This window comes from Strigops habroptila, chromosome 9 (assembly GCF_004027225.2).
Source record: "Strigops habroptila isolate Jane chromosome 9, bStrHab1.2.pri, whole genome shotgun sequence".
NCBI lineage: Eukaryota > Metazoa > Chordata > Aves > Psittaciformes > Psittacidae > Strigops > Strigops habroptila.
The window spans coordinates 40681552-40698222 of NC_044285.2; the positions used below are offsets into that span (position 1 = coordinate 40681552).

The 16671-nt window shown below is 47.0% G+C and overlaps 1 long non-coding RNA gene across 1 annotated transcript in view; it reads left to right on the plus strand.

Annotated features, from left to right (window-relative positions):
* Window positions 1–7793, plus strand: part of LOC115613196 — a 33940-nt gene extending 26147 nt beyond the window's left edge. Inside the window, exon 4 of the long non-coding RNA XR_003993303.1 lies at window positions 7598–7793. This is a non-coding gene — a long non-coding RNA (uncharacterized LOC115613196). The remainder of the gene's footprint in view (window positions 1–7597) is intronic.
* Window positions 7794–16671: the final 8878 nt, after the last annotated feature.

Here is a 16671-nt window from a genome sequence, read left to right on the forward strand (position 1 = left end):
TAAGAGTGATTCTCAGGCAAGTTTACTTGAGCTGTGATTAATAATAATAACAATAATAATACTTCATATTTCCAGACTTTATCTTCTCCTCCACTACTTCTGAAGCAGTGCCATCTTATAAAAAGCAACCCTATTATTCTCTTCCTATTACTTTGACAGGGGCAAATCTGACAACTAAATAGCAAGGGTGCTCCTAGCTGGATGGCTGCATCGTGTAACGTTAGGGAAAATAGAACCCCTCTGGAGCTGCTCTGCACGCTGCTTCTAGTTACCCTTTTGCAAATGCACCAAAAGAAACACATCCAGGAGTTAAATCTCCAGGAAAACACACATGGCGTTTCCTGGCTTGTAAATTCCTCCTTTTGGGGCATGGACGTATTCATGACGTAGCCATCCTTCCTCCTATTTGGTACCACAGGTGGTAGCTCAAGCAGGATAACACTGCTGGAATAAACATCTCAGAAGGCTCATCCTGGGAAATGTTAACTGTATAGTAGCTGCTCTGTCGGGAAGGAGTTTGGTGCTTGAATGATGCTGATTGACAGGGCAGGTTAGTGCAGGATGGGCAGGGGATGATGGGGATGCTCTCCAAGACAGAGCACAGCATTGAGGAACCCATCCCTGTGCTGCTGATGTGTCCTGTCCCCATGACCCAAGACACATGGGAGCAGAGCTTTGCTGCTTGTGTGTGTTTCTGGCCACCAGGAATCTGCTATTTTCAGTCCAGAAACACAAAGCCAAGCAGAGCAGGTTAACCCAGCGCTGCACTAACCCAGGAGACTGCTGGGGTGACACTGAATAAATCACAAGCGAGGCATGGATCAGCACCCAAAGAGGCAGGAGACAACTCACTGCAGTTGCACAGACAGACCCAGAGAGCTGGCTTTATAAACAGAGCTTCAGGGGCTGTTCATGTCACACAAACCTGAAGGGATGCCACCGCAGAGAGCCACCATTTTAAGCTCATAAAATTCGTGCAAACAAAGCTGACAAGGACCATAGCAGTTGAAGCAGAGCACTTCAACACTCCCTGCCCACAAGTCACCACTGTCATCTGTGTGGGGGGTTCATCTGCACGGAAGGAGCGGGTTAGTGCAGAGCATCCCTCACTCGGGGTGGGTACCACGCGATGCCATCCCTGCACACACCAGACATCCCCCACGCAGGTGGCACTGCCACTAACCTCATGTCAGGCACGACAAATCAGATTGAGCCCAGAGGGCACTGTCCAATTATAAAGAAAACCTCAGAGAAGGTTTAGAGCTGGAGAGGGGCACACAGCAACTTCACGTGCAATTGCTCAGCCAAGCCCATCAGCTTTGCAAACCCCATTCCATGCTAATAATAATCATTAATCAGTTATTTAAAGTCATTCATGTGAAAAGCTATGAGCATTTTTTTTTCCGGAGCTAGTATAAATCAACCTTATAGGCAAAAGAATAAATACAGGGAGACAGCTGTACAGATCACACTGTCACACCAATCACTGCTTAAAAGCACACACTGTAAATAGCAGACAAAATTCACCCCCAGTGGAATGCCATTGACTGCACGGGCTGGAGCTGCAGCAGGGATAAATTGGCCTATCAAAAATACATAAAAATTCAGAAACACAATTGAGTGACGTGCGGGAGTGATTTATCACAGCTATGCCACTTAACGTGACGTTATCACTAGCAAACCCACTAAATATTATGGGCTCTGTTAGATTCCTAAGGGGCTAAACAACAAAGGAGGCAGCAGTGCTTGGATGGGGCAGGAGGGGAGGCACACACAAACCCAATGGCCAGGGCCAACAGCTACTCACCCGGTCCTGAGCCGAGCCTGGACACAGATGGGTGCTGTGGGGTGCCAGCCCCCAACAGCACTGGCTGCTTGTGGCCAGGTGTGTTCCCAGCATGCAGGAGCAGAGGGCATCACCACCAGACCCATTGGCATCTTGTCTCACAAGTGGGAGAGTAAAGTCCATCGAAACATGGTGCTTCGGGAGCCTGCTGTGTTCATCCGATTTCTGTCGCAGCATCCCAGCTCCGTAACACCATCTCTGCAGCGTTGCTCTAACTGGCTTTCCATCTTCAGCAGCTCCACTTTGAGAAATGAACCTTGCGGAGAGTGGGAGGGAGAGGAGACATCTCTTTTTGTGACTCTCATGGCGTTACCATCATCTCAGACCTTAAGAAAATCATCAGGCTGCTCCATCAGCAGTAGGAGCCGAGCATGTGGTGGTGTCTGAACAGCTGAGTACGGTGTTTAGCTACAGTAGGAGTCATTAGGCTCGGTGCATGGGCTCATCGGGGAGTGTTGCATAGACATTGTGTATCACAGTATGTATTTAATGGCAGTAATGGAGATGGGCTGAAGAATCTTGCTGTAGCGTGGAAGTGTCCAAACTCAGCAGTTCTGCTCGGGGACCTGAACTCGGGTAGATGTGTGGCTCAGGATGGCTTCAGCGATGGTCCAGCCTTGCCAGTGCATCCTAGGCAAGGCAGAGCACACCAGAAGGGTGGGGATGCAGAGCCAGGCTGCTGGAATAAAAGAACAAGCCACTGTTTTCTCTTGGAAAGAAAAAAAAAACACCACAACTTGCTAAATTGCCTTACCGGGATTTGATTATTGCAGATACCGGGCAAGGCAGTGCCAGTCACAGATCATTTGTGGGAAGCAATTTTAATAGGGATATCAATATAAATAAATAGAGGTTTTTTTCCCCAGTGTGCTTCCACACTTGTTTTGAACGGCTCTTTTCATTACACTCGCAATAGCTGTTGATCATGTTCTCTCATTCTCTTACGCGCATCCGTGGCCGTAGCACATGGATGCACTGACTTCTGACTGCACACACCGTGTTTTGGTCCAGCAGCTTTGCAATTTCCCTCTTCTTATTCTTCTTTTAAATTGTTAAAGACAGGAGCACAAGTAGAAACGTTGCCCCTTCGGAGATGTTGATGGGGAGATGTGATACCAACGTGGGGATGGGTACCCCATGTCCTTCCCAGAGGACAGCCAGGGACCCCGGGCATGGCTGCTGGCATACAAATGGGCCACATTCAGCTCAGGCAGCCCCTGAGCCTTCCCTTGATGTGATCACAGGCTTTCACCTCCAAGAGATGGGGCAGAAGGAGCCATTTCATGTAATCGAAGTGTCACGATGCATTAGTCTGGAGATGTAAAAGAACAACAATTGCATCTTAAACCATGATAGTTAATTTATTATTGCAGAACTGAAAGGTAAAGTGTAAGAAGGGGGTTTTTTACCACCCTGGATAGATTGTTATAAAACAGATAGATACATTAATTTGATTTTTTTCCTACCCACAGCTATAAAAACAAAGCTACCAGTAGAATTAAGAAGAGAACTGTAGGTGTCATGATGACTTATGCCCTTGAAAAACTTCACCAAGTATTTCTAGCAGGAGCTGCTAACAAAACAAATTTTATTACTCTTTATCAGTGCAATAAACAATAGTTATTTGGGCTTTTGTCCATTTCTTACTCCAAAATCCCAACACATTTTCCATGCATCTAGCAGGCGTTGTAAGCAACAGCTTTTATCCTCATGCAACTGAAGGATACACCGAGGTAACAAAAGGTGCAACTTAAATACATGAACAGGCAGCAAGCAAGAGAACAGGTTTTCCTCCCAGCAGTCGCCTAACCCACAAGAGGCTTTTTGCTTTGGAACAGAGCCACGCAGAGAGCGTTATTTGTTTTTACATCTCTCCTCTTCCCTCCTGACCACACCTGATTCCTGAAAGAAACAAAAACACCACAGAAATGGCTGAAAAATGGGAGTAGTACAGAGAATGTGAATTGCTTCTCAGCTGTTTCTATTTCAAATCTCTGAGGACAGTGTCAGTACATGGCTTTCACACCCGTTCCTGCTGCCTGGGTCTGATCTCCCACCGGCACAGTAGGTCCTGGCGCTGCCCCTTGGGTGCTCAGGGAAATGATGCGGATTGGGTGCTCTCTATATAGCTTAACTGCTGGCTTGGATGTGGAGGGGAGTTGTCCCTTCTCCCATAACGCTGGGGACTGTGTTTCCACACCAAGGGGGTCTCATAAGGAGCCACTGTTGCTCAGCCTCTGGTCATCCTACCTGCGCTGCCTTCCCTGAGCTCCCAAATAAGCGCAGCCCAGATCACGTCAGGGCAGTCACCTCCTCTTAATATGAGCTTCTGGACAACACTGCAACAGAACTAAAAGAATTAGAAGAAACAGAAGAACTGAAGAAAACAACGTAACTAAAAGAGGGTAGATTGAGACTGGAGATAAGGAAGAAATTTGTTATACTGAGGCTGGTGAGACACTGGCACAGGTTGCCCCAGAGAGGTGGTACATGCCCCGTGCCTGGAAACATTTCAGGCCAGGTTGGATGGGGCTCTGAGCAACCTGATCTCATTGAAGATGTCCCTGCTTATGGCAGGGTGATAGGATTAGATGATCTTTAAAGGCCCCTTCCAACCCAAACTATTCTATGACTCTGATAAAATCTGGAAGCATTATTTCTTTCATGACCAGATTCTGTCTTTCCAAAAACCAGGTGTATCCATCCAGCTCCTGCATGGCAGACAACCACAACCTGTTAGCATCCAGAGATGCTTTGAAATGTTAGTGAATCATTTCCATGCCCAATGGATTATGCTACTAATCAAATCTGACATATGACTAGCCTGAATACCTAGGCCTTATTCACAGCTGGAAACGTTACCTGGCTTGGGTTCAAAAACAGCTTAATCAAAAGGTGGCCTTTAGATTAAAGACAAAGTATTTTTCCAGTTTTTGGTTATTGGCTATGGGTAAAAGGAAACTGAAAGATGTTAATAATCTGTGCACCTACGTGAAGTAAAAGCAGCGTAAAAGTTATCGCACATCACTGGAGGGTTTGGGATAAGAGTTGGCCCTTGGACTACATTTCAAAATCAGACACTGAATTTAGGAGAATTCATCCAGATAAAAAAAGTGACAACATGGTAGTTGAAGCAGAGGCTCTTTTGTGGGGCTCTGTAATCTTGACCCTGCCTCCTTTATGCCCATCAGTCTAGTGGCTGCATATTACAGCCTCACCTGACTGCTAAAAACTGTGGCTGTAAATTGGACATGGTGTGGGAAGCAAATATAGCAACTTTGTCCATAATGGAAGTTTTCCCAGCATTAAGAAGCAAATAGCTTCAGAAAAGGACAATTTGGGTTCTGTATCCATTGTAATTTTATAGGACTGCGGCAAAATAACTGCAGAACCCAAAGCGACACGTTTCCCGCTTCTCTCAATGTGGTTAGAGGAGTTCAGCAGAAAATGGGATACTAAATTAAGTAGAGCTATCACGGGCTGATCATCCTCGCTCAGATATATAGTTATACACAAGTATACATTGCTGCATAACCACAGCTACATCCCCACAGCCCCTGTGTGCACAGGGAGCCACCTTACCGCCGAAGAAAGATATTTGGGATGCTCTGCTGTGACATTTATTGACGAAAGTCCCAGGGGAATTGCACCTATTCTTTTTGGTATTACCCGTGTAATGCAAGATATAAAATTCTCAGTAGATGTTCTAAGTTTGTATTTAATAGACCTGGAGGCTCTGAGTGCCTTTTCACAGATTGTGTTCCAGCTGTCTGCCGATATTTGAATGCGCAGGTCTTGGTCCCATGCTGTGCACACAGGCAGCCTCCCACACATTTTGTGTACCAGAAGTAATTTATGAGTCTATCTATAAAGGAAATAACAGTGCGTTAAGAAGGGGTTATGTAAAGCTCTGAGATTGAAAAGTAGCTCGGTTAAGTCAGTACAACTTCCCAACATCACCGTTATGTTTCGGCTGATTTACAAATACAGGAGGCCTTCAGCTGGTGATTCATATTCCTTCTGAAGCAGGCAGGGAGGGGGGGGAAGTATAATAACTGTCTCTGCATAAATCTCATGTCACTGAAAGGCTCCTACCTTGAAACCTCATATTCATTAACCATCTTTTGCAAATACGAGTGTCTGAATTGAACTGCAAGTCCCAAGACACTGTGGGATATTCTGGTACCAACCAAATAGAGGGAAAAATAAAATAAGAGGCACTGCCATTTGTTTTCAATCTCATGCTACAGGGATTTCTTCCAAATAGTCATTTAATGCAGATTCCACAGGCAATGCACTGGAATCTGCAGAATAAAAGCCCACGTGGAGCACCCGGCACCCATGTCAGGAGCAATGGAGGAGCAGTGGGGCTGCACTGGGGCCACCCTGCCTGCCCCCATGTTGAAGGGAATGCCCCACCACCACATACAGTGATCCAGGCTCTGCTTGATCAAAATAAACCCGTTGATTTGCAGCAGTCATCTTGCCTTCCCCAACAAGAAACCAGCCTGTAGATATCAGCGACACTTGTTTTGAAGACCTGTCTGCAAACCATTTCAGTCCTGCTTTGCAAAATCAGCTAGCAGATAATGGGGTCTGAACAACAAAACCTTCCCTAATTACAGAGCAGGTAGTATTTAGCAGCCCACATCACTCCTCAATTGCAAACAAGACACAAAATGCAAAAGTTGCAAGCCACTCAGCTTAACAAGTGCAGCATTATTTATTTAATGTCCCTTAGAACATGAATATTTAAAGTGGAAAATGACCTCTAAACAGAGCAAAGTTATCAAAATCCATATGTGCCACCTCTCCACCCAGAGGGCAAGCTGAGTTTGCTGCTCAGCTCTGGTCAAAGGGGATCAGAGCAGAGGCTTCATCCTTCATCTCAGTAGCTGGCAACCCAGCCATCCTCATTGTGGCACTGACCTACAAAACACATCTCTCTACAGATCTGCCTATAAACCATTTGTGTTGATCATCAGCTTGTAGCTACTTACAGGAGATAAAGTGGGAGGAAGCAGTGTCTGGCACTGGCGAGACATCCCATACTTGAGGCTGGTGCACAAGTATGTCCCCAACATGCTGCAGAAATGGTGGCAGGGTCTGAAATTCCTCTAGAGCAGGTTGCTCCAAGCCCCTTTGTCCAACCTGGCCTTGAACACTGCCAGGGATGGGGCAGCCACAGCTTTTCTGGGCACCCTGTGCCAGCGCCTCAGCACCCTCACAGGGAAGAACTTCTGCCTAAGAGCTCATCTCAGCCTACCCTCCTTTCTCCCCACCTTACCCCAAGTTAGTGCCAGCATCAAACATTTCTACTCTCACAAAATATTCTATTCACTTCTGTTCTGTTTTTCTTAAATCTCCTTTCCCAGTTTTCTTGAGGCTGCTGCTAACACCTTATGCACCCTTTTTGGAGGCATTTCTATAAGAAAGAATCTCAGGGACAAAGATCCAAGAAAACAATTCTCTCCCAAACCCACCAATTGGTTTGATTTGAAGATTTGAAGGAAAAGCCAACTGTGGGAATGGCGTTTTTATTACATTTCTCAGCCAACAATATTGTTGCTACTGGGGGTGGTTCTTAGTGGCTTTGGGGGTATCTTCGAGACCAATTGTGGGGCCAAACCTGGTGCACTGGCATCACTACCTGCATTGATTGAGCCATGTCAGGCAAATGGATCCACACGGATCAGGTTCATCTGGAAATTAGAGAGAATAATATTTTCCTACCTTGCATTCCCTTTACAGGAGATCTTCATTAGCACTGGGAGGCAATCAGGACATCCACATGATAAGTGCCATAAAAAGCTGCCCGTGCAATGTGTCCATCACTCAGCCAGCCAAGCCTGAGCCGAGTCCTCCCCTCTTGCCTCCTGTCACACAAGCAAGACAGCCCGAATTTAAAAGCCAAGGAACTGTCTGCCATTTTCTCTGGTATTTTAGCCACTGGGACTCAAGCTTTGCCAACTGTTTGCACCTAATGTTGCAACCAGCACATTTCAGCTTCAGCTTGTGAGATTTCTGGCATTTCACTTGAAAAGATGCTGCGTTCCTAAAAAAAGCTCTTTTTGCAATGGAAGCTTCTCACGAAAAAATGATTCACACCCGTTTTTCACCAAAGTGTGCTGAAAGCAGAAAAAAAAAGAGCCAAGGAGGAAGCGGCAAGCAAGCAGTGCTGGAAAGCTCCCCAGAGAGACGAGGCCCTGGCTGGTGCGCGACAGTGTGATAGTGTGATTTGCTTTGGTACCTGCTTTGTAGAGCTGGGACCTTCCCGAGTTTCTCCATCTGGCCAGGAAGAGCTGAAATAATCATCACCAAGTTGCAAGGCTACACTAAATCTTCCCCTCTGTGAGGTGAATGCATCACTGTTTCGTGCAGGGATGTTTGTGCCACCCAACAGAGCGGCTGGACCAGGACCAGGCTGGGCTCTGGGATGGCTCCATTCTGGGCTCACCGGTTTCCAACAGCTCCTCCAGGAAAGAAGCACCTTCCAAATGTTTTTTTACCTCGATGACTGAAATCCCAGCTCTGCAAAGCTGTTGGTTTCAGCAAGCAGCCCCTGCCCTGCGCCTCACACCGACAGCTCAGGGTAGAAAGCACATTCCTGGATGCAGTCTGTCACCAGGCCAGCCTGAAAGACGGAAATCAAAGAGGATGAGAAGTAGATTCATTATAGACTAATTAATCCAGCAACAGACTCCTGGACAAAGGTTGATGACATTCACTTCAGGATAATTTTGCAATAAATATGAGGATTCACAGAAGTAAAAAAGCAGTTGGGAAAAGATTATTTTTGAAGCATAAATGTAGCTCATTTCTAGACCCCCTCCTCCACATATCAATTAATGAAGCAAATCATCTGTCTGAATCAAAGATGTGGGAGAAAAACACAGTTATCTATTTGAACTACAAAAAAAATTAAAGGATTTAAAATGAAACATATAATTAGCCTGTAGGACTCTCTGCTGTAGGTTATTGAGGCAAAGAAAAAACCTTACTAACTTTCAGAAAAGGACTCGACAGCTATAAGAATAGCTTTTGCTGTTCTACAAAAGAGGGGGAAGCGCTCATCTTCTAGAGACAGGCAGGTCCAGCCAGAGCCATAGTGTTTGTGATTCTGCCCCTACACAGGCTCCAGCTGTCATCACATTCTGCCTAGTTTTGTGTTCTTTTCTTGGGTTTAATTTTACTATTGTTTTCTTCTACTTACATGTGCAGGAGCATCTCGCTGCCCACTTGCAGCAGGAGTTGCCTGACTTTCCCTGGACCATAAGGGAAATTAGGAGAGCACAAACATCAGCGAACAAAACCCTTCATATGTCGGGTCCTGTGCTGATGCTCTCCGGTGACTGTAAGCGCTGAACCTCCATCAAGGATTCTGGCTCTCTGTCCCCTGGTATCAGGCAATCAACAGATAGCAACAACACAATACCCGACATATGAGGGGTTTCATTCACTGGTGTTTGTGCTCCTCTGATTGAAAGCAGGCAAGCAGCACTACACATGGCTATTCTCATCAGCCCCTGGTGCTGCAGGACACATAGCTGATGAACACCAGCTGGCAGCGGGAGGACGTGTTCCCACCAATTAGCTGTATGATGATGCTCTGCAATCTCCTCTGAAGCATCTGGCGCGGGCCACTGGCAGATCGGGCTACGGGAGGAATCGGTGCTCTGTTGCGCTGTGGCAATGCTCACATTATTAAAGTTTAGATTGAAATGAGGAGTTCAATGTCAAATCTACAAGCCCAGCCAAAGACTCAGCAGATGCTGCATATATAAACTCATACAAGGGTTAATATTGCTCTGGACAAGGCTGACATTAGCTTTCATAGATGCAGCGCAGGAACATCCCTTAGCAGGATTTTTTTTTCCAGGGATTATCACTTGCATAAACATGAAATACATGTGGTTCACATCTGAAAATCCCTCTTTATCATAGCTATGTACTTGCAAATGCAAGAGACCCCAGGCAGGACAGGTACCACTTATATTCCACCAAGATCCATGCCTAACTTTAAATGTGTTTTATTGCCCCTTCTTGCATCAATGCAAAAGCCAGTGCAAAATGCCATCACAGGGAGCTGGAAGGATTTTCATGCACTCTTGTACTGCCGAAAACACCTACCCAAAGCAGAGAGAAAACTCCTGCTTCGTGCCTGCTGGTCTTTCAGTGCCTAAAGGGGCTCCAGGAAACCTGGAGAGGGGCTTTGGACAAGGGCCTGTAGGGACAGGCCAAGGGGAATGGCTTTAACCTGCCAGAGAGGAGACTGAGATGAGCTCTGAGGCAGAAGCTCTTCCCTGTGAGGGTGCTGAGGCGCTGGCACAGGGTGCCCAGAGAAGCTGTGGCTGCCCCATCCCTGGCAGTGTTCAAGGCCAGGTTGGACACAGGGGCTTGGAGCAACCTGCTCTAGTGGAAGGTGTCCCTGCCCGTGGCAGGGGTTGGAACTGGATCAGCTTTAAGGTCCCTTCCGACCCAAACCAGCCTGGGATTCTATGAAACAGTCAGGTCAGCATAATCCAGTCATTCCCAAGTACATGACCATCTGACATCTCCATAAGATAGAGCAGAGGTCCCGCCAGCTCAGTTAATAATTTACAAGCCACTTGATCATGATCTTAAAAAAAGGTGAACAGAAAACGATTCCCTCACACATAAGATCACTTTGACTAAGTCACTCGCTTTCCTTCAGAGGAGATTTAAGGTTTTTCTCTCTTCCTCTGCAATCTGGCTCCCTTTTGAAGTTAAAAGAAAGGAAGGTTCGGGGGCTTTTTTATTTAAGAAGAAAAAAAAGCCCTTTTCCTCTTTGAAAATATTTTTTCTTAGACAATTGCTGTCTCAAATTTTAACAAATACTCACTAATTTGCACCTTGTTCAAAAGCCAAATGGTAAGTTTGATTTTTTTTTTCCCCCTCTACTGAATGTTACTCTGCCTTTCTTTGTCTTAGTGGCAGAAGGGAGAGTCTTAAAGAAATCAAACTACCAACTCCATTCCAGATTTCCACAATTTGTTATATAATTTCTTAAAAGGAGCCATAAGGCCACTTGGAGGGGGAAAAAAAAAAAGGAAGAAAAATCTTTTAAAAAGAAGAAAGAAAATAGATTTTTTTTCCCCACCCATCTTCTTATAGATGAAGTAGAAGAGACTGAAAAAGGCGTTTCATTTGAAACACTGTATTCAAGCCCAAGGAAAAAAGCTGACAAGGTGTCCCTGCTAGGAGATTCATTCGCAAGGACCAGACAGAAGAAACCAAGAGACTTGCTTCAAGGACAAAGAGAAAGGAAGTTTAGAAAAAGATGAGCTCAATTTAAAACATCCTTTTTGGTTTGGGTTTGTTTTTGTGTTGTTTTTTTTTTTTTGAGGTATATGAGAAGAGACGCAGGGGTTTGTTTTCCTGAGGAGGAGAGTTGGGGTTCTGCATGGTTTGGGTACGGCGGGTGCAGTGAGTGATGGGCAGGATAGGGAGCAGGCAGGGAAGAGCTACGTGTATGTCTCCCTGCACACTGTCTTGTAAATGGGAGAGGCTGTAATGACGGAGCAGTGCTTTAGGAACCAGGTACTCAGGGCTGCTCAGGCTGCTCTGCGTTGCTCCAGCAACAAGCAGCTCATCCGAGCGGCCAGCGAGATTTCCCTGTGAGAACAGCACCGCCAGCGTCTCACTGTCATGGGTGAAAATGGGGAGCAGAGAGGGCCGGCACCTCACTCCTCTTGCACTCAAGGGTTTGGAGCAGTCCCCGGCACTCAGGGACATGCATCTCCTTACAACAAGAAGGACCAGCCCTCCTGCTTGCCCAGGACCAGGGCATGAGTCAGTCCTCCAGGCAGCTTAATGCATAAGTCTCTCTCCATCTCCTGCCATGCACATGCATACACATAGGCACCAGCATGTGCCTTTCATCCATATGCATACCCACAAGAGAGGCATAATGAAATGCATCCAGCCTGTCCTTTCCCAGTGGGAGCAGATCCTCCCGGGCTGCTCATGGTGGAGTACAGGCACTAACTCCCCCGTGCCACCACTCAAACCATGCCAATGGGCACACCACATCCATCCTTTCAAGTCTCTTGCACTCCTAGGTGGGCTGATAGCATCTGCATGCCCAAACCTGGTCCAGCCCCTCACTGTTCCACAGCTGGAGAGAAGCCAAAGGCTTCTGTGTGCATGATGAGCTTTGCTCAGTGCTGTGGGGAGGCTTCAGACCAGAGAGGAAAGATGAGGGCAGCAAGAAAACAGCGTGAGAGCAAGAGGTTATAAAAGTTAAAGGTGGTTCTGGGGAAGACAGGCTGGCTTTTACACCAGGCACTGGAGCTGGGGAGAAAAAACATCCTCTGGCATGTTGTTATTTACTAGTATATGCTATGGTGGGTGTGTTTGCACATCTCTGATCAGCTGAACAGTTTGTATGTAGCCCTGGAAGAATGGCAAATTAACCCAGGATTCTGGTGCTGGAGATGTTTTGTACTGAAAAGATGCGTTTGGTGGCAGGCTCACAGATTCCCTCCTGGATCACACATTTGCATCCAGGATGTTTTCTCTCCAATATAAAGCCGGTGAAAACAAAACCAAACAGCCAAACACCCTTTCCAACAAAAATAAATGGAGCTGAAGCATCAAAACATATCTGTGCATTTCTGCTATTTGCTTATGAAAACTAAAAACAAAAGTCAAAGCCGTCAATAGCACTTTCGGGTCTTTTCAACTCAGAACACAACTTCCTTTACAAGCTTCCTCCTGTTTTTTTAAATGCTTTCAGGTGAAAACCAAACCAGAATTAACCCAAATGGCATTTTCCTCCTTTCATTTCTCTTTTCATTGCAAATCCCCCCTGAGGCTGCCCTTTCTGTCTCAACATGGAGCTGAGGACACGGATGCTCTGCAGCTCTGCTCAAGGACACAGAGCCAAGCCTGAGGAGCTTCCATGGTCCCCTTCCTGCCTGCACCACATCACCTGAACTCAGGCAGTGATAAACCATCATGGCATGGCCATTATTGGGGCCACCCTGCCCCTACCCATCCTAGTGAGCCTGTTTCCCTCCCATGCTGAAGAAGATTGAGTGCATTTTTAACCAGCATGTCTCAAACTGCATCTTCTTGGTGTAAAGCAACCACCACCACCAAGCCAAGCAGCAGGAACATGTGCATCTGGTCAAATCCTTCCATGAATAACTTAATAATGCCATGCAAATGACAAGTATTCTGCATCAGTATAGCTTTGCCACGATGCTGTTACGGACCTGAATGAGTTAGCACTGCATTAGGGAGCAGGCTTCAACTGCATCTTGCTTTATCAGAAGCCACTCCGTCCCTCATGCAATCTTTCAAGGTGCACTATAAAGCCTCAGCTGAGTGAGTGGGACAGGGACGGGGTGAGCAGGGCAGAGCATCATTTCAGGGACCTATTTCTGCTCCTTCAAGATGCATGGCAGGGTCACCGCTGTGTGCTCTTTCCTTCCTCTATTCTTTTCCTGCTTGGTTTTCACAGATTAGAAACTCAGGTTTTAGCTTTGCTGGCCCAGATTGTTCCTCCCTCCTCCCCAGCCATATTAAAAGCCACAGGAGGGTATTTATGTGAGGAAATCTTTGCAGAGAATCCCCTGCTCGGTCCCTGCGGAGCATCAGGTTTGTTCTTCCCCAGCTCCGTGCAGCAGAAAATCTGTTTTCAAACCTACCTCATGCATGCCAGCAATGATGAGGCCACTGCTGTCCGAGCTGGGATGAGAACATGCCTGCATTGCCCCATCCCTGGGCATATCCCTGATTTTGGTGGCCCACAGAATTCCCATGGTCCCACATCCCACTTGGGGGAAGGCAGCTCAGGGCATGCCCAGTGCATGGAACCGATCCCTGCCCAGCAGCTTGGTAAGACAGACAAACATCCCGATACAGGGTTATTTCTGCAGGTATCATTTCTTCTTACCTTTCTGGTTACAAATGCTGGGAGGCAGAAGCAGAGGTCTCCTCCTCCTCGCTGCTGGCACCCTTGTGCTCCCAGGCAGGAGCGGTTCCCACAGCCCCTCTCTGCAACTAATTGCCTGAGCTGCTTCCCCAGCACCCAGGGGAGAGGAAGGATCATTATTGCTTTCAAAATGAGACTGTGGAGAAAATATACAATGAGTCCAAAGCAGTAATTGTATTTGCCAGGGCTGGAGGGACCCGTTGCTGCCAAACCTGCAAAGAGTCCAGCTTCCTCTCCTCATCCACCTGGGCAAAGAGTACATCAGTACATAGGGCACTACTGCATAGGGCAGGGCAGAGGTGTGCTAATGGTGCTCCCATTTCTGTGGAGAAGGGGATGAAAGCTGCAGCAATAGCCTCTGCAACCCCTTCTGCAGCCCCAGAGCTTGGCTGTGGGGTCTGTAAACCAGGATTATGGGGCTTACACAGGACCACGACCCTGAGGAAGCCCAGCCTGGGCTGGGCTGGGCTGGTCTCCCTGCTTCCACTTCCAGCCCTGGTGCTCCAGGATCGCTCATCCCGGTGGATGCAGGGTGGCTCACGTGCTGCCGAGGCTCTGCGTTGGGTCCCCGCTGCGATAGCGGCTGGATTCACCCCAGCAGCTGCTGCAGCCCGTGATCCCCTACGGCTTGTTTGGTTTGAAGCTGTTGTGTTTGTTTTCTTTCACTGTTAACTTTCAAGTATAAATGTGCAAGCTGGGGAAAGTGTTCCTAATGCCCCATATGTTTCCCCTCAGGAGCTGAGCTATTCCTTCCTATGCTTTAGACTTTTAAGATGTTGCTGCCTCTGGTGTTTTTTCTCTCTCCCAATTGCTGCAGAACCAGGAGCTGGGCTTGGGGAGACACCGAGCATCCCCTGCCCTGAGATGAGCAGCATGATGGGGCATATAGCTCCTGTCCCATAGCCTCGCACTGCACCTGGGAGCTGGGCTGCCTCCCTCCAGCAGCCGTCATCAAATACTTTCAAGCTCAAAATGAAAAAAGAAAGGAAAAGGATGTTCTGTTCCCTCCCCTGACACATACACACGCACACAAACACTCCTGCGGACTTCTCCTTCGCCTGCTATATCAAATGGCCATGTCTTTTTGAAGTTACCATGGCAGTGAGAGCAGAGCAACAGCACAACTCTCAGAGGAGGAGGGAGTGAGGGAAGAACGCCAGCACAGGGATGGGGAGGACGGGAAGGGGCCACAAAGATCCTCTGATGTCTGCAAAACGTGGTGCAGGGAAGGCTTTCCCACCGGAGAAATTAAAATAAGCAAATAAATATCCTGCCATGAGAGGGCAGACAAAAAGAGAGATCTAAGAGCAGAGCTGGGGAAAGGACTAAGGGAGAAGCAAAGCAGAGGCAGAAATTCAACTAATTAGAGAACAAGGGGTGTACAGAAAGAGAAACAGAAGAAGGTGAAAGGGGATTTGACATCAAAATGTAGAATGAGAAGAATTCCAGGAAGCAGCAGGTTTTGAAGACAAAACATACAGAAATGACAGTGACAGACTGCTTCCAGCAGCCAACTCAACCCGGTAGGGCTCCACTGCCACCCTGCACCCAATGGAGCCCTCGTGTCAAACCACCTACAAGCCCATCGGACACCCTTTTGGAGGGGGCTTGTGGGCAATGAGCAGCCCAGGACAAGGCTTGAGCTCAGGGGTGTTCTTTATAGGGAAAACCCCATTGGGAAAGCCCTGCTCAGCCCAGCACAGTGGGTGTTCTGTGCAAACCCACGCTGAGCCCTCACACCAGACACGTCCCCACTGTGTGTTGGTGTGTTGTAGCAAGTAGGGAGATGGTGGATGCTTCAGAAACCTTGCATAGAGAAACAGCATAGCACCTCTCCATATAGTGAGGATGGGCTCACAGTCCTGTTGCTGAGCCAAGCCTTCCCCCTGCACCTCAATAATACGAACTTGGGTGCTTACTTAGAGCCCATGACCAGCCTAAGTGGCCCTTTGTATGACTGGTTGGGAATGCATCAGTGACATGTCTTCCAGGCAAGATTAGATATCTTCTAGTGAGGATCTAATCTACCCCAGCAACAAGGATCTGACATTTCCCTCTTGGGCTATTCCACGGATTTCATTGCCAGAAAGTCATTCAAAGCATCCCATTTTTCTCAGCGTGAGTCTACTCCCAGCAGAGCCATGCTAAATAATTCCTTTTTGCTCGGGAAGTTTAAAATCTTCATATGTCATTTTGGCGTTGTACCTCATTTAAAATGGTTGACATTTCTTCAATTCTAGGCTCACCTGGAGGGTGCTAAGCAGAAGACCAAGAGAATGGAAAACTTTGCAAAGCAAAAAATCTTACAGAACAGGAATGTAGGATGGAAGCAGCATCCCACGCGTATTTAAATACCAGAATCCAGAGTGAGCAGGATTATGATTGCTTGGCCTGAAACAAATGGTTCCACTTTTGCTGCTGCTAATACCATTAAATAACCAAGAGAGCGAATGTCACTGATTAGGAAATAGCACAGAACATTTGCACTAATCAACTTTACAGAAACAGTAACTTTCAGCCCTAAAACCCCCTTGACAGTGTCCCTGTGAAGTTATTTCGGGTGAGGCTCCACATACCGGAGCTGTCCCTTCACATTAGGCTTGATCCCTGCTCACCATGTGCACTCACAGCAGAGTGCACCCTTAATGCCTTTCAATTACATGACAAGCAAAGCAACTTATTGGTGCTCTTTATGTTAATGTCCCCATATTTTTCATATTTATGATATCTAATTACGTTTGCGCCTGATAGTGATGTAATGTTTAGGTACTGAAGATTGAGAAGACTGCTCTAATGTTAATATATTTACATTATTAAAAAGTAATACATTACATAGGCAGTCTGCTGCGTAGGGCTGGATTTC